General features: G+C 41.8%; 1 protein-coding gene across 3 annotated transcripts in view; it reads left to right on the forward strand.

Moving 5' to 3' along the window:
• The window catches only part of MTUS2 (microtubule associated scaffold protein 2), a 697,108-nt gene that overhangs the window by 287,038 nt on the left and 382,188 nt on the right, over nucleotides 1–27,882 (forward strand). The window lies entirely within an intron of this gene.

Raw genomic sequence — 27,882 nt, forward strand, 5'->3', positions numbered from 1 at the left:
CATTTTTTGTACAAAAAGTTATTATTAGTACAATTAAACAAAACCTTTGTGAATTGGGTAACAATTTCATTGTATGAACCTACAGAATATAGATAAGGTGTAATTTTTACCGATAAGTGCGAAACTGAGGCCCCCAAAAGTCTCAAAATGTTTTTGTTTGTTTTTTCCCAATTTTGCGTCACAAATCATTTGTGGTAAAATGAGTGAAGTGAATACAAAGTAAAATTGGTGGCGCAAAAAAATAAGTCTTTATATGGGTCTGTAGTTGGAAAATTGAAAACATTATGGCTATTAGAAAGCGAGGAGGAAATAAACGAAAGGAAAACCAAAAAATTTTATTTAACAAAATGTATCTTTTTTATAACAAAATTTTTATTAATTTTTAAACAGCGATCAATTTCTGTGGGTGGGCAGGGACCTAAAAATATAGCCGACAATAATAAAAATGTAGTGTGTGTGTTTTTCACTTTTTATTCTTAATTTTTTAGGTGGTACGACTACTCCCAACATGGAACACACACTGTTCCATGATGGGAGTAGTAGTACCTGTACTAATTGACAGATCACCCCGGGTTCCATTGCGATCCTCCTGTATAATGTATAGATGTGGCAGCCACTCTTCTATGGTCCCCTGCACTGCCATATATATGCATCTATTCATATTTCCCGCAGAGCTGTGATTGGCCAGCTGGTTCCAGCCAATCACAACTCTCTGTAGGAAATATGAATATGTGTATACATACGTCAGTGCAGGGGACCATAGAAGAGCGGCTGCATCTATACATTATACAGGAGGATCAAAGCGGGTATCAGGAGTGACATCCACTGTTATCTTTCCTCAACTGCAGGTACTACAGCTCCCAACATGGAACAGAGTGTGCTCCATGTTGGGAGTAGCAGTACCTGCAGTTAAGGACAGATCACAGTGGGTATCACTCCTGACATCCACTGTGATCGTCCTTTCTATTGCAGAGATGTGGAGCGGCTCTATACAGCGCTCGCATCTCTGCTCTGTACTCCGGCCAGTGATGTGAATAGAAAGAACATCACTCATTCATATTTCCTGTGAGAGCTGTGATTGGCTGCAACCATCCGGCCAATCACCACTATGGGCGGAAAATCTGAATGAGTGATGTTCTATTCACATCACTGGCCGGAGTACAGAGCAGAAATGTGAGCGCTGTATAGAGCCGCTCTGCATCTCTACTATATTATGGACGATCGCATCGGGCGATATGTCTATTACTACAGGTACTACTACTCCCATCATGGAACAGTCTGTTCCATGCTGGGAGTAGTAGTACTACCTATAAAATGTCAAAAAAGAGAGAGAAAAAAGTGAAACACACACACTTTATTAAAAATTAATTAAAATTTTGTTATAAAAAATATAATTTCGTTAAATACATTTTTTTCCATCACTACTGCATCCTTTTTTTTTTTTGTACCCGTTTTTTCAGGTGTTTTCTCTTGCGTTTTTTTCAATCCAAATAACGCAGGACAAAAAATCCAAGTAGATCTTAAATGCCACGTGGAATTCAATACAGGAAGCATAAATATTGCAGCCCCCAAGCACAGCCACCACTTACTATACAATTTGCGTAGTGCAACACTGTTGGCTTAGAGCATTTGGCTACGTGCCTACGCGCCTCACCAGGCATCCTCTCTCAATCACCCTTGGGGACTACAGCCCAATACTGAATTACAATGTTTTCTATCTAGTGCGCCTTCAGCTGTTGCAAAACTACCACTCTCAGCATGCCTGGACAGCCGAAGGCTGTCCAGGCATGCTGGTAGTGGTAGTTTTGCAACAGCTGGAGGCACATAGGTTGGGAAACACTGCTGTATAAGAGAAGAAGCGGAGTGGTCCATTATTTGCGTCTATAATGAATTTATCATTTGTTTATATTGTTGCTCAGTCACATTGTACACGAAAGGCGCAGGTTTTACCGCTGTAATGTTGAGTATGCGACAGCATTAGCTCAACCTTGTAAATATTGGCTCAAACAAGTTGGACGGAGGAAAAGGACGATGCATCATGAAAAACAGAAGGTTGGCATCGCCTTCACATTCTCTCTCCCTTCGACAAATAAAAATATAGAAAGCATGAAAGTGACATTTACACACTCGATAGATTAAGGTCCTGCTCAATATGCAGACGCACCAAAGTAATCCTATTTATTTGATCCGAACAGCTGCCTTATATTAAGTCTACATTTGGCCAGTAAGTAGGTTGTCAAGTCTGGAGGGAATGCATTTTATTTTTATTTTTATTTTTTTTCTGACAGTAGATTGAAACCTAAAAGGACAGGTTGAGCTCTGGAAAATAATTGAGAACACAGGCCCTAGGTAAATCAGCGGAAAGTGGCCATAGATATGTCTCCCTTTATTTATCGAAATTCTAGAGGGAGGGGAGTGTGGAGGAAAATAGATTTCTTTATTATAAGGAACTGGAATGAAAATTGAATTGATCTGAGCTGCAATACCAGACATAGACAACAGAATAGAGTGGCGCTATTTCTGCATGAAATTGCAGCCTGCTTTTTTTGTTTTTGTCTCAGCCAGTACTAACATTTTAAAGGGGTTATCCACCAAAAGGTGAGTACATAGCTGCCAGGCTATCTGGGTATTTCCTGTAGGAGTTTGGTCTCTTAAACTACATATCCCATAGTTCCATGCTTGTAAGTGTGAAGTTACATTCCTCCCCCCCACACATCAGCCACCCCACTCAGTGCAGCGTAAATAAGCTCACAAGATCAGTGTTTTCTAATCAGGGCGCCTACAGCTTTTGCTAAATTATCTCTCTGTCGCTCCAACCCTTGAAGCAGACAGGCTCCCTTTGCACAACTGACTGAGTGATGTCATGTCTCGACGCACGGCATCCTGGGAAATTCCAAGACATGAGTAGTTTGCATGCTGTTAAAAATAAATATTGGGGCGAAAATCACATAAGAATTGTGAGACCACCATGAAACACAGGGACAGACACTATATTATGAACTACACTAACTTTACAGCCCCTGTAGCATAGTCAAATAAAATACATTTCTGGGATACGCCTTTAAATGCGGAGACATGCAAGAGAATAAGGAGGCAGGAAGAGCATACTCACCATGCTAATCAGGTGCCCTTGTAATACACAGCAACCACTCGAGTGGAAGCGATAATCTCTGTTGGTCTCCTGCCCGATCTACAAAGCTTGCTGGGCATTGAGGGGCGCAGTTGCCAAAGCCCGATGATCAGCAAGTTCCAAGCATAAGCCCTTTTCTGATGTAGGGGACTCGTGTACAGAACTTGCTGGGCATCATACAGTTGCCATGGCAACTGTACTACCCAGTGTGAGCAGCATCTCTCCACACCGATTTTTGCAGAATAGATAGGAGACCAACGCATTACTTACAGAGGGTTCACACTACGGAATGGGAGTGGAATTAAGCTTTGAAATTACACTTGGAAATCCTGGTGCACAGAATTCTGTTGCTGGCAAAGGGATTCTGCTGCATAGTGAACAGCGGAACATCTGCCGCTGAAATTCCGCTGACGAAAAACGGTCTTGCTCATTCTTTCAGAGGAATCTGCCTGGAATACATTGCTGCCTATTGGGACGACAACTTACACACAGTCCTAGCGCCGACTAATTTGGACGGAGATTCCGTAGTGTGAACTTAGCCTTACACTTTATCCTTTTGGCTGAGTTGACATGTAGTATTGGCGCATGACTAAGGGTGTTTACCCTGAAATGTAGCGTGCAGCAGGATGATCGTTCTCCATCTGACCTGATTGAGATCAGACATCTTTTGTATGAAGTTTTAATGCATCCGAGTTTGTGAGTAATCTCCCTAAATGATGTCGCCATACACCTAGCTCAAGCCACTCTGTCCAGGTACACTCTATATAAGATGTAGTATTGGGGTCAATATTTTATTACATTTTTTTTCAAAATCATTAGGGAAATCAACACAAAGATCTCTAGTGGACCGACTACTGGTTTTGGCTCGAAAAAATATTGACAAAAATACATGTGAACCCAGACTTTGAATGCTGATGTGGTGGCCCAGTACGGGATGGTGTTTCCCCGTACTTCTCCTGTCTTGTCAGGCAGAGTCTCTCCATGTCCCCAGGGCCCCCTTTATGTATTATCTCCTTTGTGTATAAGTTTTGATATTAATAATGTACTGTTTCTTTAATTGTTGTACTATGTGATTGTTACCCAGGAGGCACTAGTAACCAGGTGACCCCCTTGCACAGTCCCCCTATATAACCAGGGGAAGGGCTGCAATCTCTTTTAGTTCCTGAGGTCCAGTGCAGTCGTCTCAGTGTGTGTCCGGAGCATTGGAGGCCTCAAGCCTAAAGTCTGCAGCCACCTGTCAATTTCAAGTAAGCTAAAGTCATCAGTCAGCCATCAAGTCAGTCAAGTCAAGTCTACTGTCTGGTCACCGTGGCCTGCATTATAGACTGTCCAACTACTGCAAGTCCCAGCAAGCCTGTGAGGTACCCTGTGTCACTGGTCACCTCCTTGGGATATTGGCTGTACTGCATAGACTGTGTCACCTCTCTACCCTCAGTAAAGCTGCCGTTTGTCCGTAACTTGGTGTCGGTGTCTTCATTGCCCCCGTTCCTAGTCCAGGACCAGCGGTATTAGCTTCAGATGGTTAAGGATAAACCACACCCTGGCGTCACGACAAGAAGGGGTTAATAACATCCGCCCCCTAAGGTTATAACATCTACCCTGCACCACACACCCCGCGCCACACTGAAATCAGCACCGATCATGACTTTCAAAGGGATGTCCATGGAAGGGATGTCATTTTTGAACATTGCTGTATTTGTGAATTGAATAAAGACCATATCAAGTTTCCACTGAAGGACCCAAAGGGCTGTCTGACCATGTTTATTGTTTTTAGGGCATATTTAGGATTGTGTATACTTTTAGTAAACAGGCTAATGTATTGTCCAGTATATTATAGACCAAAGTAAAACTTAAAAATTGCTTTATGGGATTAAAAAGTAAGATCTGAAGAAAAAAATAATAATAATAATAACAACACACAAATGTGAAAAGGAGTAAAAAGAATAATCCTAGCATGCCCGTTTGGCTGTTAAGGCATGCTAGAAATTGTAGTTATGCAACAGCTGGAGGCACACTAGAAAATCAGTAGTTTTAGAAATTAATTAGAAAACAGTAGTTTAGCTAATAATCCCCAGTCATGTTTCAAGGCTTTTAAAGCCAAAAAGTGGCACTGGAGGGCAGACTCTCTTCCTTCTAGAGCTAATTTGTTTTGCATACTGTGATCTCCTGCCTGGCACTCCATCTCTCCTTGTGCACAGAGCGGGGATAGACAGGCGCCCTCTATTCATCTCTATGGGAGAGCCGGAGATACCCTAGCGCTGTACTCGTGTATCTCTGGCTTTCCCACAGAGCTGAATAGAGGGCGCGTGCTAGTCCCTGCTCCTTGCGCGAGGAGAGCCGGAGTACAAGGAGATCAGACACTTATCCCCTATCCTTTAACACTGCAGTACCCCCTTTAACCCCTCAGTCGCATTTCTGCTGTCATAAATCCATTTAACTTATTGTGTTTCCCAACATTTGTTGGAGGATATTCAGAATCTACTGAAGTGTTCTGTAAAGATGAATTACACCAACAATAAACATCACAAAATATTACATTATTCATATATTATCTAGCACCAGCATGCTATAAATATCCTATGCCAGGGCCTCTTTTATGCTTATATGATGAATATGCCCCAGCATTTACACAGGCTGACTACTGTAATAACAATGCTGCCGCGCACGCTACTAACACCTGTCTGCCATCTGCTGTTATGCTGCTGCCAATGTTATGTCCAATAAAAGTAAAATATTAAGAAGAAAAATTCACACTTTGCCCGCACTCAGATGGGAAGTCATTTCTAATCAACTCTCCAAGGTTAGTGATTGGATTATTTATCGCTCATTGCTAACACTTATTTCTGGCAGTCACAGGGCAATCTGCTATGGAAATGGTTACACGGGAGCATTCACCCTGCAAGACATGGAGAGTAAACACGGAAATCTATTTTCCTGTCATAACTTTTATTTTTGAAAAACAAAATAATTTTTGTGCAATTGGATTTCAACCATTAGGCTGTGTTCAAATTTTTTTTGTGGAATTTGAGCGTAATTCTCGCAGAATTCCATGAGAAAAAGTCAGAAGAAGTCTGCACTTAGCACATTCTCCCTGACTCTGTGTCATGTGACCTGGACGGACTTACAGTGTAAGTCTATAGGGTCATCCAGATCTCATAGAGGGTGGGGGAAGAAGCATGGTGGTGCCCACTTCTCACCCCCCATGTTCTCATCATATGTTGGGGTCCAAATGCTCAAACCCAGACTGATTAAAACTTTTGACATCAAAGTCCTCACCCACTCATATGCTAGGCGCTGCTAAGACACTCATCCCGCTACTATGGCAACAGACGACCCCACCTTCTAAAGCCCAATGGGTAGAGAAACTAAACCAGATCTGTCACATGGAAGAACTAACCAGCTGGCACGTCTTCTCCCATGATAAGTTTGAAGCTTTCCTACTAGCTCCAATGTTAGACCATGTTCACATGACAAAATTTCCGAGCAGAATCCGCGCTGCACCGTGCACACGGCAGAGTTTCCACGGCGGAAACATTTGCCACAGAAATCCGGATTCCGGCTTCTGTTAGTAAAATCCACTTAGAAGTTTATTGCCGTCTATAGAGATGGTGCATTTCGGAGAACTCCTAGTACCGGGATATCTTGCTCGTGCCTGCTATTTGCGAAATATCCATCCGTGTTTTCCAGACACATATTCTGCAAAATTTCTGCTGTGTGAACATGGCCTTACACATACCTGGCTGGATCTTTGTTACATGACCTTTGGCTACTGTTCACATTTCCTTTTTGGTACTGCATACAAGTCTGTTGTTCATTATCCAGGAAATCAATCACAAAACCAGCTAAGGGCACAGGGCTAGGGCCAAACAAGTAATTTGACCTTAAAGGGGTACTCCACCCACAGACATCTTATCCCCTATCCAAAGGATAGGAGATAAGATGCCTGATCGTGGAGGTCCCGCTGCTGGGACCCCCTGCGTTCTCCGTGCAGTATGTTAAGAACGCTGGGGGTGACGTCACACCACACCCTCGTGATGTCACGTCACGCCCCCTCCATTCATGTCTATGGGAGGGGGTGTGATGGCTGTCATGCCCCCTCCCTTAGACATGAATGGAGGGGGCGTGGTGTGACATCATGAGGAGGCATCACGTCTCCCACCACGGATTCTTCTTAACTTACTGTTTAGAATGTCGGGTGGAGTACCCCTTTAACCAAAGTCATGGTAAAAGTCAGTGCACCATTGGTGAAATTGTGCCATCTGGTTAGCTCTTTCCCCAGAAATCAGATTATAACACCAACCATGGTATTACTTTTATTACACTACAGATGACAAAACATTTTATACCCTCTGCTTACCGAAAAACTGTGTTTATGAAATAACCGAACAACGGGTTCTTTTTTTTCCGTAGTACTAAACTACGCTGACAAATGCGCTACACATATGACTGTCAATATGAAGAACCATCTGTGCAAAACAATTATAATCCTCGTGTTTTTTTTATCTGTTTTTCCTTGACATATGCCGCATGAGAAATTACTATATATAAAATAGCTAGAAAGTATAATTGCATAAATCAGTCTTCCGGAGATGCTCAGTGCCTAGTCAGCCTCTTTCATTTGCTTAGTGAAAATGTTTGGTATGCTGTATGTGTAGTTTGGGAGTATAGAGGATTAACCTCACAGCAGAAAATGTTATAAAAAATAATAAACAAAAAAAAAACATCTATTACCCCCTGTTAAATCTCTCGCCTCTATGCTATTAAATTTCCTGGATCAATGCTTCGCTAAACCATTCACTAAACTACTACCGATTTCGGCTGACCCATCAATATGTATAGGGACCTCCTGACTCTCCCCTACAGCAAATGCCAATGGAGACATGGCATGGGCATGTTGGATTTAATGAGGAAAACCACCACCAGCTGTGTCTGTTAGCATCTATCCACCCTCTCCTCATATAGCACACGTGCACACTTAGTTGGGCAAGTGTGCATGTCTATGGGGTACCTAAAGATATAGCTGTCAGCCAAACAAGTTAAAGGGGTTATCCAGGAATCGAAAAATAGAGGTCAGTTATTTCAAATATGTCTCCCCAGGTTGGCTGTGGTTCTGCAGCTCATTTCCATTGAAGTGAATGGAGTCGAGTTGTAATACCACACACAACCCGGAGACAGACAGAGAGCGGTTTTGGAAAGAAATGACCTGTGTTTTCCTATTCTTGGATAACCCCTTTAAAGGGATTATCCAGGAATAGAAAAGCAGAGCTAATTTCTTTCAAAAATGGCTCCCCGTCTGTCTCCAGGTTGGGTGTGGTTTGGAAGCTCATTTCCATTGAAGTGAATGTAGCCAAGTTGTAATACCACACAAAGCCCCGGGGACAGATTTGGAGCCAGTTTTGAAAGAAATTATCTGTATTTTTCTATTCCTGGATAACGCTTTAAGAGCTATCCAATGTGTATCCTTACAGACCATCAGTGGTCTCTTGCCCTACATGCTATCATCACTGCTGTGGCTAGTGATTGGTGGCATTGGTCACAAGGTGGACACAACTTTAGTTTCACGTCTGGAGCGGCAGGTGATTTAACAGGGGAATAATGTTTTGTTTTGTTTGTTTTTTCACCATTCTCAGGGTTAATTTCACATATTCCCAGACAACCCCTTAAAGTTTAATTGTATGATGTAATGAGAAACATATTGGCTGCCCACATCATTACATGGCATGGCACAGAGTATTTAGCGGGTTCCTGGTGCCACATTTCTGTTTGGCAGAGAGTCAGTGGAGGAATATTTGCTCTGGAGTATTTCACTGGAGGCACCTGTGAATATGCTGTCAGACGTTGAGAATGTTTTATTGGCTACTGGAATACAAATACATAGGCATGTCAAATATTATGGTATCATAAGTTGTTGCTATACGCAGTCATTTATGTTACATACATAGAAAATGGAAGGGTTACAATATAAAGAAGATGACTGTAATATCTCTGCTGTTATTTCAGATAACCTTAAGGGCAAGCTATCATGTGTGTACATGAGGAGCCATTACATAACATTTTCCACCAGTTTTCCCCTCTGCAGGCTCCATTTCTGTCAGCTTTCCCTGAGCTTAGCTCCAGAGTTAGTGAAGACTAGCTGCTAAGGTTTCCATAGACAGCACAGCACAGATAGCAGCAGCAGCAGCACAGAGGACATTATAGAGTAGTGCTGAGCAGTGTAAGCTCTGAATCCAGAACTGAGATGATCAATAGAGAGAAAAAAAGGGGAAAAGTATGCCATCCTAGTGTATTATGCTTAGGGAAGGTATTCCCACTGTGGGATTGCATTAATGATTGACAGACATTGTTATGCTCAGGGCACAACACTTTGAATTGCATGTAGACTTGGAATGTTGCGGTTGTGATGTCAGTCAGCTGCTGTGGCATCCTCTTAAGGCCGGGCGGGACATTCTGTGAGAAATCTATACACAAATAGTATCAAAGCACACATAAAATAAAATGGACATTGTAGACCTGGGCTTCTCTAACAGGGTTAAACAAACTTGGCAAAACTCTGCCAAGTTTGTTTTGCCCTGTTGGAGAAGCGCCAGTGGACAGCATCCTTTTTTTCAAGTGGACTTTGATCCCGCTTGTGCATTGACTTTCCAACCCCCCCCCTTGTCCTTTCTTCTCCTCCTTATAGACTTCTATGAGCAGTGCAACTCTCTTTGTAAAGCTGTATGCCCCCATTTCTTAGTGATTTCTGAGTGAATGATAATGCCATAAGACTTTTCCTGTCACAACATCCATTTTATTCTCTATGGTACTGTTATGTTGTAAAAAAAAAATAAAAAAAATAAAAAGCTCATTTTTGCATATATTAAAATATATGTATTATTTGCCTCAGTATTATATGTGATAACTGGACGACCATAGTGTAATAATTTCCCTTCATCATAAAAGTTTATGTGATAATTGTACCCATTTATTAATTTGGGCAGCAGGACCTGGTTACTGTTTCAAGTACAATGTTACCTTCTGTGACCAAGCACTCAGTGGCCCATTACGACAATTTTACCTTTCCATGTTGATTTGATCTGTAGACTTAGTGGTTGTTCCCAGGCCAGAGTTGCCAACTAGAAGGAATGTCAACCACTAACAATAGCCAGCAGCAGGTAGCAGTAGCCTCTCATTTCTTAAAGGGGTACTCCACTGGAAAACATTTTCTTTTAAATCCATTGGTGCCAGAAAGTTAAACAGATTTGTAAATTACTTCTATTAAAAAATCCCAATCCTTCCAGTACTTATGAGCTGCTGTATAATACAGAGGAAGTTCTTTTCTTTTTGAATTTCCTTTCAGTCTGACCACAGTGCTCTCTGCTGACACCTCTGTCCATGTCAGGAACTGTCCAGAGCAGAATAGGTTTTCTATGGGCATTTGCTTCTACTCTGGACAGTTCTTAGAATGGACAGAGATGTCAACAGAGAGCACTGTAGTCAGGCAGAAAGGAAATTCAAAAAGAAAATAACTTCCTGTGGAGCATACAGCAGCTCATAAGTACTGGAAGGATTGGAATTTTTTTAATAGAAGTAATTTACAAATCTGTTTAACTTTCTGACACCAGTTAATTTAAAAGAAAATGTTTTCCAGTGGAGTACCCCTTTAACTGCTGGACAACCACTTTAACCCCTTAAGGACCAAGCCCCTTTTCGCCTTAAGGACCAGAGTATATTTTTGTACATATGACCACTGTCACATTAAGCATTAATAACTCTGGGAGGCTTTTACTTATGAATTTGATTGCGAGATAGTTTTTTCGTGACATATTCTACTTTAACATAGTGGTAAATTTTTCGTTGGTATCATTTCTTGGTGAAAAATTCCAAAATTTCATGACAAATTTGAAAATTTAGATTTTTTTTTTTACTTTGAAGCTCTCTGCTTCTAAGGAAAATAGACATACCAAATAAATTATATATTGATTCACATATAAAATATGTCTTCTTTATATTGGCATCATAAAGTTGACATGTTTTTACTTTTGGAAGACATCAGAGGAATTCAAAGTCCAGCAGCAATTTTTAAATTATTCACAAATTTTTAAAAATCAGAATTTTTCAGGAATTTTTCATATTAGAAATACCCCATAAATGACCCCATTATAAAAACTGAACCCCTCAAAGTATTCAAAATGACATTCAGAAAGTTTGTTAACCCTTTAGGTGTTTCACAGGAATAGCAGCAAAGTGAAGAAAGTGAGAAAATTTAAAATCTCAATTTTTTACACTAACATGTTCTTGTAGACCCAGTTTTTGAAATTTTACAAGGAGTAAAAGGAGAAAAAGCCCCCAATATGTGTAACCCAATTTCTCTTGAGTAAGGAAATACCTCATATGTGGATGTAAAGTTCTCTGTGGGTGAACTAGAGGGCTCAGAAGGGAAGGAGTGACAATGGGATTTTGGACAGTGAGTTTTTCTAAAATGAATTTTGGGGGCATGTTGCATTTAGGAAGCCCCCATGGTGCCAGAACAGGAAAAAAATAACCCACACGGCACACTATTTTCGAAACTACACCCATCAAGGAACATAACAAGGAGTCCAGTGAGCCTTAACACCCCACAGGTGTTTGACAACTTTTCGTTGTGTAAATAAAAAAAATGTTTCACTAAAATGCTGTTTTTTCCCCATTTTTTACATTTTTACAAGAGGTAATGAAAGAAAATGGCCCCCAAAATTTGTTAACCCATCTCTTCTGAGTATGGAAATACCCCATGTGTGGATGTCAAGTGCACTGCGGTCGCACTACAATGCTCAGAAGAGAAGGAGTTACATTTGGCCTTTGGAAAGCAAATTTTGCAGAAATGGTTTTTGGGGGGCAGAACACATTTAGGAAGCCCCTATGGTGCCAGAACAGAAAAAAAATAATAATAAAAGGCATCCTATTTTGAAAACTACACCCCCCAAGGAACAAGGGGTACAGTGAGCCTTTATACTCCACAGGTGTTTGACAAATTTCCACTAAAATTAGACATGAAAATTAAAAGTTTTTTGGGGGGTGTGAGTAAAGGATGTGTACTATTTAAAGGGACACATTTTATGTCTAAAAAGAAGGTTGGCAACCCAAGCAGTGCCTGTCAAAGAACTGTGCCATTTTTATTGTACTATCTCCCCCAGTGATGGAGGTGGTCCACACTAGGCCTCTTACTATACCACCACAAGCCTGTTGGTCTTAACTATCAAAACGCCCCCCATATACAGATATATATATATATATATATATATATATATATATATATATATACACACACACACACACACGTAAGCCAGCCCTGATATTAGAACCATCAATAATGGGATGTTTTTTTTTTCCATAAGAAACATAATAATAAGGGTGCAACATTTATTATTGGTCAAGTTGTTGGTTCTCCCCTGGTGCATTGAGATTAACACTTTATGAGCCAATAAGTAAAAAGACTATTTCCATTCAGTCCTGACTTTTAATACTCATGATTTGCAGTCATCTCTCTTTAGGTTTGCATTGTGATCTATAAGTCCAGAGCTTTTGCTTTGCCTTCTGTTTCTGTGGGGAGGATGCTCATTCTTGAAATGTTTAATGCCTGCAGGCAGAGATCACTCCGTCTTGGATTTTTCCGGTGCCATACCCTCTTCACATCTTCTGCCTTTACTATTCCTTTCACATAATCTGATCTTCTCCTCACAGAATATTTCCCATGAATACAATTAGCTGCAGATCGTCAATGAGGAGAAAAGTTTGTTTAAATCCCACTTGTCTTCCAGAAGGATCTGCAGATCATTACATTGTCTCCGAAAATAAAGTTATGAAATTGAAGAGACGAATGTCCCAATGCAGAGTTTAGAATTTCTCGTAGAAAACATTTACATACAAATCGTAGTTGGCAAGTGCCTCTTACTATCTCCTGCATAAATTACTTTAATGTTGTCACTCTCAATACCAAAATACATTTTTTATTAGACTATAGTAAAGAGGTTTTCTTAATTGAAAAAAAAAAAAAGATATTTATTATTGATGTTCATGTTAAGTACGGTTATCATTGCGACACACATTGAAAAAGTCATAAAAAATGAAAGATTTTATCGGCCCCGTTCAGCTTTTTACAGATTCACAAATGTTCGGTTGGTTCTTACTTGAATACATTGGACAAACTGGATGAATTTTTTAAAAAAGTAAAAAATTTTGTAACATCTTTTCAACCTTTACTGTATCTAACACTGTATGCATGTGCAGACACACTCGATGCCTGGGGAGACCCAAAAGCCCATAAAAGTATGCAAATATTATAAAAAGCAGATGATAGTTCAGTAATTCTGTAGAACTTTAGGTTACACTACTGACAATATGAAATAATTTAAATATAATGCAACTAATGAATAGGTCGGGTCACCCTGTTTGAGCAATGGAGCTTCAGCTCACGGACTGGTCTGGAACCTTAACCAGGAGTAACACAAGTAGAACATGTAAAGATTTCCCTCTCACAAATGTAATGCCATAACATGAAACTGTGTACATCCATTTGTGGTATGGGGTAGGAGATGCAGGGCAGATGGAATTACCCTAGGAGCAGATGGCATTAACCCCTTGTATTCGTGATGCCAGGGCATGGTTTATCCTCAATACCACCCGAAGGTATACCGCTAGATCCTGGGCTAGGCACGGGGGCAATAATGACTCAGACGCCAAGTTACGGACAACTGTAGCTTTACTGAGGTTACCAGTGACCTTAAGGGCTTGCTGGAACTTGTAGTAGATGTAGACAATTTAGTGCAGGCCACTTTGACTAGACAATGACTGTGACTTGACTGATGACTGACAAGACTGTGTCTGTGGCTTACTTGCAGGTTGGTAGCTTGTGGCTGCAGACTTGACTTGAGGCCTCCTATGACTCTGGACAAACACTTAGGCTCGACTTGACTGGACCTCAGCAGGGAGCAATAGAGAGAGCAGAGGCTCCACCCAGGGCTTTTATGGCGGAGGCTCTGGGGAGTCCCATTGGTCACCCTTAAGTCACCTGGTCACTGATACCACCTGGGTGACGATCACATGACAGCTCACATGTTAAACATTCTTAAAGTGACAACACTTTCTTCACACATTATACAGTATTATACATGGTAAACATATGTATATGGGGAAAGAGGTGAAAGGGGGCCCAGGGGACACTGAAGGGAAGCTGCCTGACCGGGCAGCAAGGGTACGGGGTAACTAATTTAGAAAGCATGATTGATATTTGGTGTCCTGGTCCTGTCCCTGTCTAAAGTCCCCTCAGCCAGAGTCCCTTCATTCCCATAGACCTCTCCTGCAGGGCTTACCCCTGGACGCCTCATATAAATTGCATATTATTTAATGTATATACATAGATAATATAGCTGTATAGGACCTTATCAGGTCATGTGATTATAATTATGGTTGTACTATTGTTCAAGGACCTTCCAGGGTCATGTGATGTACCCAGAGTTCACTGGGTTCAGGACTTACAGGTTTGCTGACCAATGAGCTTAGTCCAGCCCCCTTAATATATATAGGGCTCTAGCCACTAAATTCACTCTCTTATCTCCTGGACTATCAAGCACGCACAAATATCTCAGCACACATCTTAAAACAACTAGGCAAAAGCCAGACACTAAACCATGAGTTATAAAGCTCAACCTATCAAATCCTGTGTGACTACTACCAGCTAAAATATTATAATTAGTAGCACAGTGACCTGCATCAAAGCTCATTGCTTCAAAGTCCCAGCAAAACCAGTGAGGAACCTGCATTCTGGTTTCCGGAGACTGTTATGTATAGAGACTATTGCATAAAATCTTCAAGTAAAGTTCTTCAGTTCATTCATGAAGTCTGCTGTGGACATTCCGTTATTTTCCCTGCCGTTTTTGGGACGGTTGGCGGTAGGACCATTAACACTAAGGAAACCTCACCCTGGCGTCACAACAACTAAGGATTAATACCACCAGACCCTGCACTTACATCATTGCAACACCCCAGACACCACAACTCTCCTGGTTCACCACAGATATATATATATATATATATATATATATATATATATGCACACATGTCCAATAGTAACAAAATAGCAGTCAGAGACAGGGACACAGTAGTAATATTTGTCTACTAAAATTTTTTTAACCAATGTGCACAGGCTGCATTATAAAATGCATAAAAAAAAATGCTTCTATTCGCCTCCTTTGCTCCCTCAGAGCCTCCAGCATTGGTGCCCAGTCTAAGCCGCCGCAGCACTCAAAGGAGCTGGAGACGCCATGTCATGTCAGTGCTGAGCCAATCACTGAATGGGGCGGGGCATTGCTCCGGCCAGTAATTGGCTAAGTGGCTGTGTAAATTAGTGTCTGCAGTTCTGGTGTTATTTTGTTGTTTCTTAAAAGGTTGGGTATCAGATCACACAGGTTACAACACAGTTCTTCTAGTTCTGGAAGGTTCCAGGCACAAGTCAAGACATGTAAATCACATGTCCCATAAATCCCATAAATAAATCCCATCCCGTAAATCCCATAAAAGCACTGAGTCACTGCCCCTGAGTCAAGTCTGAGTTCCGAGTAGTGTTGAGCACGAATATTCGTAATGCAAATTTTTATCTCGAATATCGGACATCACGATTTTGAAAATATTTAGAACATAGTGCTACATATTCGTAATGACGAATATTTGTTTTTTTCACATGCAAATTTTTAATGCACATTTTTCATGCATATTTTTGCATGCAAAAAAAAGTGAATGAACATGGCCCCTGCTACTCATCACTAGTTCCGAGAGACAAAGGCTGCATTTTACCTAGTCAAGACCATGCTCACAGGATAGTGCTCTGTCTGAGTGGGCTTTGGAAAGAGAGGAATTTGTAAGAGAGTTAGAAAACCTGAGACATTGTGAATTGTGAAGCTGGATTGAATTGTGTGAGTACTTAAAGTTGCACATAGAGGGACCACTGCTAGAATTTTAAATAGCCTTTTTCACCTTTTTTTTCTCCATTCTACCTCTAGGGGGAGGGGTAGATTAGTCACACACAGGTGCTTAAATCGTAGTTTGGGTCTCTGTTTGAGCGTGCTCTGTCTGAGTGGGCTTTGTAAAGAGAGGAATTTGTAAGAGAGTTAGAAAACCTGAGAGTTTGAAAGCAGGAGTTTGAGATCGCTGTGAGTGTTACTTTGCTTACACTGTAGAGACTTTAACTCACAAGGTCTACAGAGAAGTAAATTGTAATATTTACTGTCTGTTTTTGGCTGTTATACTGTGAAATCCCCATAACTAGTATGGCCTCCATGTTGGAAAATGCAGTCCGGTGTATCTGTTCAATGCATGCAATCCTTGAACAGCAGTTTGAGGGTGCATATTGTTGTGCAGGATGTGTGCGAGTTGTTCATTTGGAAGCCCAGATCCTGCATCTAGAGGAGCAACTGGCAACATTGAGATGCATTGACAACCTGGAGAGGGGTCTCCTGCTCACTGAGCAAGTACTCTCTGGGGTAGAGGTGGGGGTGGATAGTGGGATAGAGGTGCAGGACAGTCAGGCAGCTAGCTGGGTTTCAGTTAGAAAACGGGGTAGAGGGAAAAGTGTCAGGGAGGTTAGTCCTGGTCTGGCACACCCCAACAAGTTTGCCCGGTTGGCAGATGAGGGGGGATGCCCTTTCAGAGCTAACAGTACTGCAGCAAGATACTGCCTCTGACCGCCAGGGGGTGTCTGCTCCAGTAAGGAGGGAGGAATTCAGGGCAGGCCAGACAGGTACTGGTAGTGGGGGACTCAATTATTAGGGGTACAGATAGGGCAATCTGTCACAAAGAACAGGATCACCGAACAGTGTGTTGTCTTCCTGGTGCTCGAGTTTGGCACATCGGGTTGACAGGTTGCTGGGTGGGGCTGGAGAAGACCCAGCGGTCATGGTACATATTGGTACCAATGACAAAGTAAGAGGTAGGTGTAGTGTCCTTAAAAATGATTTCAGGGACTTAGGCCGCAAGCTTAAGACAAGGACCTACAAGGTAGTATTTTCTGAAATATTACCTCTACCACGAGCCACACCAGAGAGGCAGCAGGAGATTAGGGAGATAAACAAGTGGCTCAGAAGCTGGTGTAGGAAGGAGGGGTTTTGGTTCATGGAGAACTGGGCCGACTTCGCTGTCGGTTACCGGCTCTACCGTAGGGACGGGCTGCACCTCAATGGGGAGGGTGCAGCTGTGCATGGGGAGAAGATGGCTAGAAGGGTGGAGGAGTGTTTAAACTAGGGACTGGGTGGGAGGGAACCTACAACATAGAGGGATAAGATAGTGTAGATCAGTGGTTCTTAACCTTGTTGGAGGTACTGGGCCCCACCAGTTTCATATGCGCATTCACCGAACCCCTCTTAATTGGAAAAATAAAATATGATTTTTTCAAATTCAAAACATAGGAGGTATATATTTAAGTAAATATTTATTCATAGGTGCACAAAATGAACAAACCCAAAGAACAAAGAACAAAGAACAAAACCATGAAAACATGATTTTCACACAAAAACAAAAACATAATGAATATTTACTGCAAATCAGTGTGACTTCTGCTGTTGTCTTTCAGAGACCAGTTCAGAAATGCTCGGCTTTACCTTGGCAAGTGCCACTCAAGTCATTTTCGCAACAATGGCAGTGTTCCCCCACATTAGGTTTGCAGTGTTCCCCCACATTAGGCACAGTGTTCCCCCACATTAGGCAGACAGTGTTCCCCCACATTAGGCAGACAGTGTTCCCCCACATTAGGCAGACAGTGTCCCCCCACATTAGGCAGGTAGTGTTCCCCCACATTAGGCAGGTAGTGTTCCCCCACATTAGGCAGGCAGTGTTCCCCCAAATTAGGTAGGCAGTGTTCCCCCACATAAGGCAGGCAGTGTTCCCCCACATTAGGTAGGCAGTTTTCCCCACATTAGGCTGGCAGTGTTCCCCCACATTAGGCAGGCAGTGTTCCCCCCCATATTAGACAGGCAGTGTTCCCCCACATTAGGCAGGCAGTGTTCCCCCCACATTAGGCAGGCAGTGTTCCCCCAAATTAGGCAGGCAGTGTTCCCCCACATTAGGCAGGCAGTGTTCCCCCATATAAGGCAGGCAGTGTTCCCCCACATTAGGTTTGCAGTGTTCCCCCACATTAGGCAGGCAGTGTTCCCCCACATTAGGCAGGCAGTGTTCCCCCACATTAGGTTGGCAGTGTTCCCCCACATTAGGCAGGTTGTGTTCCCCCACATTAGGCAGGTAGTGTTCCCCCACATTAGGCAGGTTGTGTTCCCCCACATTTGGCAGGTAGTGTTCCCCCACATTAGGCAGGTAGTGTTCCCCCACATTACGTAGGCAGTGTTCCCCCACATTAGGCAGGCAGTGTTCCCCCACATTAGGTAGGCAGTTTTCCCCATATTAGGCTGGCAGTGTTCCCCCACATTAGGCGGGCAGTGTTCCCCCACATTAGGCGGGCAGTGTTCCCCCACATTGGGCAGGCAGTGTTCCCCCACATAAGGCAGGCAGTGTTCCTCCACATAAGGCAGGCAGTGTTCCCCCACATTAGATTTGCAGTGTTCCCCACCTTAGGCAGGCAGTGTTCCCCCACATTAGGCAGGCAGTGTTCCCCCACATTAGGAAGGCAGTGTTCCCCCACATTAGGTTGGCAATGTTCCCCCACATTAGGCAGGTAGTGTTCCCCCACATTAGGCAGGTAGTGTTCCCCCACATTAGGCAGGTTGTGTTCCCCCACATTTGGCAGCCAGTGTTCCCCCACATTAGGCAGGCAGTGTTCCCCCACATTACATAGGCAGTGTTCCCCCACATTAGGCAGGCAGTGTTCCCCCACATTAGGTAGGCAGTTTTCCCCACATTAGGCTGGCAGTGTTCCCCCACATTAGGCAGGCTGTGTTCCCCCATATTAGGCAGGCAGTGTTCCCCCACATTAGGCGGGCAGTGTTCCCCCCACATTAGGCAGACAGTGTTCCCCCACATTAGGCAGGCAGTGTTCCCCCACATTAGGCAGGCAGTGTTCCCCCACATTAGGCAGGCAGTGTTCCCCCACATAAGGCAGGCAGTGTTACCCCACATTAGGTTTGCAGTGTTCCCCCACATTAGGTTTGCAGTGTTCTCCCACATTAGGCAGGCAGTGTTCCCCCACATTAGGCAGGCAGTGTTCCCCCACATAAGGCAGGCAGTGTTCCCCCCACATTAGGCACAGTGTTCCCCCCACATTAGGCAGGCAGTGTTCCACCACATTAGGCAGGCAGTGTTCCCCCACATTAGGCTGGCAGTGTTCCCCCACATTAGGCAGGCAGTGTTCCCCCACATTATGTAGGTCAGTGGTCTTCAACCTGCGGACCTCCAGATGTTGCAAAACTACAACTCCCAGCATGCCCGGACAGCCAACGGCTGTACGGGCATGCTGGGGGTTGTCGTTTTGCAACATCTGGAGGTCCACAGGTTGAAGACCACTGATGTAGGCAGTGTTCCCCCACAGACATACAGCCTCCAGCCATATACAGTGTATGGCTGGAGGCTGTATGCCTGTGTACTGCACACTTCAGCGCTCCACCGCTCCGGCTATAGCAGTAGGTCTCGCGACCGGTGGTTGGAGCACCGAAGATGACGTGCCGCTGGTCACTTACCAAGCTGGCCAGTGCGCGTCTTCCTCCTTCTCCTTCCTGCCTTCGTTTCCATGGGCGCACGCACGGGATGTCAGTGACGTACCGGCGTGTGCTATGTCCCAGCAGCCCTACGTTTTTAAACTTAACGCGGGGCCGCCGGGAGTTATTAGTGATAGGGGGAATTGCCCCGTCGCTACAGGACGGGCAAACACCGGCTCTGCTCGGGGCCTCGGGCCAGCTCGGGGGCCCCAAGCAATTGCTTGGTTTGCCTGTCCTGTTGCGACCTCCCCCGCCGAACCCCCGAGACTGACTCACCGAACCCCTGGGGTTCGATCGAACCCAGGTTAAGAACCACTGGTGTAGATAGAGAGGGGGGACTTATTAATGTACCTGGGGGTGGAGCGGAGGGAGGGGTTAGAATAGTTAATAGGGATAGGCTTCATAGAGGAGAATTATGACATAGTGGGTATAACAGAGACTTGGTTGGATGATAGTTGTGATTGGGCGGTCAACATACAGGGTTATAGTCTATTCAGGAAGGATCGGACAAAATGGAAAGGGGGAGGAGTTTGTCTTTATGTAAAGTCCAGTCTGAAGGCCGCACTGCGGGAGGATATATGGGAGGGAAACAATAATATGGGTCATTATGGAGATACAAATAAAAAGAATTTTGATAGGGGTTTTCTATAAGCCACCAAACATAACGAAAGAGGCAGAAGATCAATTACTGAGGCAAATAAACAAGGTAGCAAATCAGAATGAGGTGATAATAATGGGAGACTAACAATCCTGATATAAACTGGGAGACTGAGACCTGTGAATCTCATAAAGGAAACAGGTTTCTGACTATAGCTAAATACAATTATCTGTCCCAAATGGTGCTGGGCCCGATCAGAGGGGGCGCCCTACTAGACTAAATACTAACCAACAGACCTGATAGAGTAAATAATGTGCAGGTAGAAGGATACCTAGGAAATAGTGATCATAATATAATACATTATAACTTGTTCTTCAATAAGGGAATCTCTCGAGGGGCCAAAAAAACAATGAATTTTAGGAAGGGAAAGTTTGATCAACTCAGAGAAGCCCTTAAAAATATATAATGGGATAATGTCCTCAAAAACAAGAATACTGACACTAAATGGGAGACTTTTAAAAATATCTTAAACTCTCACTGTAAGATGTATATACCTTATGGGAATAAAAGGATCAGAAATAAAAGAAAACAATATGGATGAATAAAAATGTTAAGGGGTCAATAAATGACAAAATAAAAGCATTTAGACTACTAAAACAGGACGGCAGTAAGGAAGCATCAAAAAGCTATAGAGAAAAATGTAAAATATGTTAAAAAAAAGATAAATGCCGCAAAAACAGAGACAGAAAGATTCATTGCCCAAGAGAGTAAAACTAACCCCAAAATGTTCTTTAACTATATAAATTGCAAAATTGCAAAAAGGTCAAAAATGAAAGTGTTGGCCCTTTAAAAAAATGATGAGGAAGAAATTATAAACGGGGATCAGGAAAAAGCAAATATATTAAACAAATTCTTCTCCACTGTATTCACTGAGGAAAATGAAATGCCAGGTGAAATGCAGTGTGATAAGGTAAACTCCCCAGTACAGGTCACCTATTTTCTAAGAGATGCTATTTTGAAGTATCTTGATAAAAATAAATGTATGACCCCATATCAGCATGGCTTTATGAGGGATCGGTCCTGTCAAACTAAACTGATCAGCTTTTATGAGGAGGGGAGCTCCAGACAGGACCAATCGCTGGATGTCGTATATCTGGATTTTTCCAAAGCATTTCATACGGTGCCACATAAAAGGTTGGTGCATCAAATGAGAAGAATTGGGCTGGGGGAGAATGTGTGTAAGTGGGTAAGTAACTGGCTCAGTGATAGGAAACAGAGGGTGGTTATTAATGGTACTTATTCTGATTGGGTGACTGTTACTAGTGGGGTACCACAGGGGTCCGTCTTGGGTCCTGACCTATTTAATATATTCATTAAAGACCGTGAAGAGGGGTTGAATAGTAAAGAAGCAATCTTTGCAGATAATACTAAACTCTGTAAAGCGGTAAACACTATAGAGGACTGTGCACTGTTACAAATGGATCTGCATAGGTTGGAGGTTTGGAATGGGAAGTGACAGATGAGGTTCAACACTGATAAATGTAAGGTAATGCACATGGGGAAGAAAAATCTGGGCTGGGATTATGTATTAAATTGGAGAACACTTGGGACGACTGACGTGGAAAAGGACTTAGGGGTCTTTTTTAACAGTAAATTTAGCTGTAGTGACCAGTATCGGGGCAACGTTCTGTCCCTATAGATCTAGTTTACATAACCAGCAATGTTATTATTCTCCAAAAATGCATCCAGACCCCTTTTATATTCTTTTACAGAGTTCACCTTGACCATCTCCTCAGGCAGAGAATTCCACAGTCTCACTGCTCTTACAGTAAAGAACCCCCGTCTGTGCTGGTGTAGAAACCTTCTTTCTTCTAGACGTAGAGGATGCCCCCTTGTTATAGATACAGTCCTGGGTATAAATAGATCATGGGAGAGATCTCTGTACGGTCCCCTGATATATTTATACATAGTTATTAGGTCTTCTCTAAGCCTTCTTTTTTCTAAACTAAATAACCCCAATTCTGATAATCTTTCTGGGTACTGTAGTCCTCCCATTCCTCGTATTAGGCTGCATTCACACCTCATTTTTTACATACTGGTGCCGGGTGCCCCATGATTTTATTTGCCTTGGCCGCAGCTGCCCCGATACTGGTCACTACAGCTAAATTTACTGTTAACAAAGACCCCTAAGTCCTTTTCCACGTCAGTCGTCCCAAGTGTTCTCCAATTTAATACATAATCCCAGCCCAGATTTTTCTTACCCATGTGCATTACCTTACATTTATCAGTGTTGAACCTCATCTGTCACTTCCCATTCCAAACCTCCAACCTATGCAGATCCATTTGTAACAGTGCACAGTCCTCTATAGTGTTTACCGCTTTACAGAGTTTAGTATTATCTGCAAAGATTGCTTCTTTACTATTCAACCCCTCTTCACGGTCTTTAATGAATATATTAAATTATTCTTTTTGCGGACTCTGGAATCAGAATTTCTGTAGCAGAAACACCTGCTGCAGAAATTCTACCGTGTGTACAGCACAGCAGAATCCCATTGATATTAATAGGACTCTTCTGCTGCGGAATCTCCAAGTGGAATTCTGCACGGAAATTCAATCTTGTGAACATAGCCTAATACTAAAATATGCATGCTGAAAATAAAAACAAGTTAAAAAAAAAATATGTTTTAGTATAAATGTTTATTTAGTTAAAAAGTGACAAATTCCTCTTAAAGAGTGATTAAGATTATTATTTATATAAATAATGCCTGTGACTTTTGGGGTTTTATAGGTAAAATTCAACAAATATTAACCAACAAAACAGTAAAATACAAGGTCAGCCAGGCCATACTCAGCAATTTATTTCCATTATATTCTGGGCTCAGCACAAGTCATTCCTTCAATCCTTTTAGTCCAAAGTATTGCTTGGTTATCTTTTAAAACACTCACCAATATGATCAGTCGTTTTCCTTGAGATCAAAGCAAAGCAAACAAAAATAGCAAGTAAAGCTACATGGGCATTGGTTGGATTTGATGTGTTTTATTCCTACTGTCTCCTTCAGTGAAGTTTATGGCAATTTTAAAGAAAGCCCAAGATGTGATGTAGCTATTTAGTGAATTCAAGATGAATACATGTTCCTTGGACCTGGTTTTAAATAGAAACTCTCAAGATCTTTGGTTGTGTATGAAATCAAATCTTTTTAGTGTTTTCATGCCGTGTCCTTTTATCCTTTATTGTTCTTTTCTGTGTTCATCTTAGATGAGGCTTCACCTGTCTTGTGAAGGCAAGGCACTACAGGTTTGACCTTTGATAACCATCAGACAAACTGCAGACTCTCTTCAAATGTCATCTCCAGGATGACACGCTAAGTGAATTCCTAGACACGTGACTTCATGACAAGCACAGTAATCACTTGTACCTTCATATAAGCTTTTCTTGTTTCTGTAATGTCTGTATTCCGTGTTTTTCCGTGTTGGTGTTTTCACACCTGATTTTCATGCCTGACCAGTTTTTGCATGTTTTGTGCTTTAGTCAGGATAGTGTTAATGTTTGCAGCCAATAGGCTCCTGGGAAGGGTTATTTGGACCCCAGATCTCTTAGTATGCCTGGCTGCTAACTGCACTATGTTTCATCGCACCTTTATCTGTCCACATGTATCTTGAGTTCAGCCATGGATTCTTATCCTGTATTTGTGTGTCTGGATTTTAGCCTTGTAGGGGGAGATTTATCTAAATCTGTGCAAAGGAAAAGTTGCCCAATTGCCCATAGCAACCAGTCGGATTGCTTCTTTCATTTTGCTGAGGCCTTGTTAAAAATTAAAGCAGCGATCTAAGTGGTTGCTATGGGCAACTTTTCCTCTGGACAGGTTTTGATAAATCTCCCCTGTAATGTTTGTACTTTGCTCTGGGTTTTAGTGTTATTCTTTGCATATATTTAGTGTACCTTGTTTAGACCTGTGTTCAAATTGTATTCTCTTATCTGTCATGTCTGGTTCTTGTTAGTTTTTCCTCCATGTTATGCAGTCTGGCTTTTGAAGTAGTTTTTGGAGTTTGTTTAAACTTATCCGGTTGTCTGTCCAGTGTTTGGTATTTAGTATCCTCTTTAGAATCTTGACCCTTATTCCTCCATGTTATGAAGTTTAGCTTTTGAGGTTCCTGTATTCCTCCATGTTATGGAGTTTGGCTTTTAAAGTTTTTCTTGTATCGGTCTAAGGTTAATTGTGTTCTAGTAATCCTGACCTGTATGGTGTCTGACATCATTTAACCCTTTCATCCCCTACATATCCTTGTCCTGTTTAGCTGTGTTATATTTATCCTGTTATTTCAGTTGTGTTCATCTACTGTTTATCTTGTCTCTGGTTCCAGAACTGACTGTATGCTATATCTTGCCTTGATATTTTTATTTGTGGCTATTTAGTATTCCTGCTGTGTATTAGGTCCCTAGTCCTGTTTTTTAACCCCTTGTTGTTCTTGACGTGTTCCCTGACTTTGTACAGTTCCATTTATTATTTTGACTCTCATGCTCCAGCACATTAGTGCAGTGTATGGACCGTCTTTGTGGTTGTAGATCAGTCGTATATGGAGGATATGCAATAGGAAGGGGATGTGGTTGAGATTAGGGCTTCACCACTTCCCTGTCCATGCGTGACGTGATCATGACAGTATCATGAAAAGTTAAACTCACAATCTTGCTGTCAGAAATTCCTTGAGGCATTCAGTTGTGACAACATGGCAGTTTCATGTGGTGACAGGCATACAAGCGGCAGACTTAGAATAACTGAGACAATGTTTCATGCATTGGAGGCGGAACGGTTGACATTGCAGGACATTAAATAGCACGTCAGCTGAATAATTTGGTATAAGATTTGCAGGAGATATACATGATTCAAACCATGACAATATATTACTGAGGAATAGTGCAAAACCACATGCTGTATTATTAGGCTCATGTTCACACACAGTTTTCTGCAGCTATTTTTGAGCAAAAAAGTCTGATCATTTTAAACTTTTTTGGGTAGAGATTTATCAAAACCTGTCCAGAGGAAAAGTTGCCCATAGCAACCAATCAGCTCACTTCTTTCATTTTCAACAAGACCTCTGCAAAATGAAAGAAGCAATCTGATTGGTTTCTAAGGACAACTGAGAAAGTTTTCCTTTACACAGGTTTTGATAAATCCCTTTTTAGCCTTCTTTTTGCATTTGCTCTGGTCTTTAAATGTAGTTTTAGAATTTAAAATCTATAGCCCAAAATAAAAAGACAGTTTTCAGTTGGGACATTTTGTATGATGTTTACATCCCAAAATATGTACAGAGAAGAAAAGGTAGAATTTCCAGCTTCCATCAAAACAAAGTTTATTTCAATCCATTAAAAAATGTAAAGTACAAAAAATGAAATGCAAGTTAAAAACCAAATGAAACTCCAACGCGTTTCGGTTTATCAATAAACCTTAATCATAGCATATCATAGCAATATTAATCATAGCAATATTAACAGAGGAATAGGCTCCTCTATATATACATGTAAGTGAGGTGGTGAGCAAGGTATAGGATTTGCCCATGTAGAGGACGGAAACACACAGTCAGGAATTATCCCGGTGTGAAATTCACACCTGTGTTCCAAAACAGGTACATACAGGAAGACAAAAAAGAGGGAAAAATAACATCATGACAGAATATACAAGACAACATGTATGTAAGGTCATTCTTGTAATTCAGTCCTTGTGGGAATCTGGTATCCTGAAGGAGGATCCATAATGCCTCTCGTCTGAATACCAGCTTCACCCAGTCTCCACCTCTACTGGGAGGTTTAACCTTTTTGATGCCTTGTATGCTAAGGCTGGAAATGTCTCCCGGATGCTTCTCATGAAAGTGTTTATCAGTCCAGAGATGAAACGTTGTGTCCTGTTCAGATCATGCGGCATATGTAAGTGTTCTGCAATTCTAGTTTTTAATTTGCGGGATGCACATCCTATGTATTGGAGATTGCAAGTACGGCAAATTGCAGAGTATATGACATGGGAAGTCTGACAATTTATGAATGATTTTATCTCATAGGATGTATTGGTGGATAATGATAAAAAGCCAGGGGAGACATTCATGAATTTGCAGATGTTACATCTAGTATGGTTGCATCTATAATTTCCAGTCCAGCCAATTTTTCATTTTCTTATTATTTATAGAGGAAAAGTCACTGGGCGATAGTTGGTAATATAGAGACCTGCCCTTACGGGGGACAGTTCTGATGCCTTCTCTGATTATTTTGGATAATTATTTGTCGTGATGTAAGACAGGCAAGTGATGTAGAATAATTTCCTTGATTTTTATTAAATTGTATACTGTATAGGGTACTGAAATTTGGCAAATCAGGTTTAGACAATTGTTCAGTTTGCATGGTTTTATTTTTTAGGTAGTGACCTTCTGGTTTGGAATTAACAATGTTCTGTGCTCTGGTAATGTCCCGATCCTTATAACCCCTGTTCCTGAGGTGTGATGTAATATCTGCACATGTGGCAATATAATCTTTTTGTTTAGAGGATGCCCTCTTGGCTCTCACAAACTCTCCTATAGGGAGATTTCTTGTTATGTGGTGTGGATGGCAGCTACTGGCGTGTAGCAAGCTGTTGCCTGCGGTTTCTTTGCGGTAAAGTTTGGTATGAACTTTGTCGTTGTTTTGTCACCCATCAAGGTTACATCTAAAAAGGTGGTATTCTCAGCATCCCATTTGGTGGTAAATTGGAGATTATGTTCATTTTTATTTAGGTATGTGCCAAACTCCTCCCCTTCTCTTTTTGAGCCTAGCCACACCAGAAGGAGGTCATCCAAGTATCTGCCATACCAACCAATGAGATGGTAAAATGGGTTGGCATCGGCAAAAAGGACGACCTCCTCCCAGTGGGCCATGTATAAATTGGCCAGGGATGGGGAAAATTTCACCCCAATTGGGAATCCCGTTGTCTGAAAATAATATTGTTTATTGAAACAAAAAAAGTTGTGTATTAAAGGGGTACTTTTTTTTTTTAATCAACTGGTGCCAGAAAGTTCACCAGATTTGTAAATTACTTCTATTACTTCTATAAATTACTAGCAATTGCAGCATGGATCTGAATCAATATATCCTGGATGTTTTAAATTTCCTGTTAAAGGGGTACTCCAGTGGAAAACTTTTTTATTTTTGTTAAATCAACTGGTGACAGAAAGTTAAACAAATTTGTAAATTACTTCTATTAAAAAAAAATCTTAATCCTTCCAGTACTTATTAGCTTCTGAATACTACAGAGGAAATTATTTTCTTTTTAGAACACAGAGCTCTCTGCTGACATCACAAGCATAGTACTCTCTGCTGACATCTCTGTTCATTTTAAGAACACCCCCATAGCAAACATATGCTTCTCTGGACAGTTCCTAAAATGGACAGAGATGTCAACAGAGAGCACTGTGCTCCTGATGTCAGCAGAGAGCACTGTGTTCCAAAAAGAAAATAATTTCCTCTGTAGTATTCAGCAGCCAAT

The sequence above is a fragment of the Hyla sarda genome, chromosome 2 (assembly GCF_029499605.1).
Source record: "Hyla sarda isolate aHylSar1 chromosome 2, aHylSar1.hap1, whole genome shotgun sequence".
NCBI lineage: Eukaryota > Metazoa > Chordata > Amphibia > Anura > Hylidae > Hyla > Hyla sarda.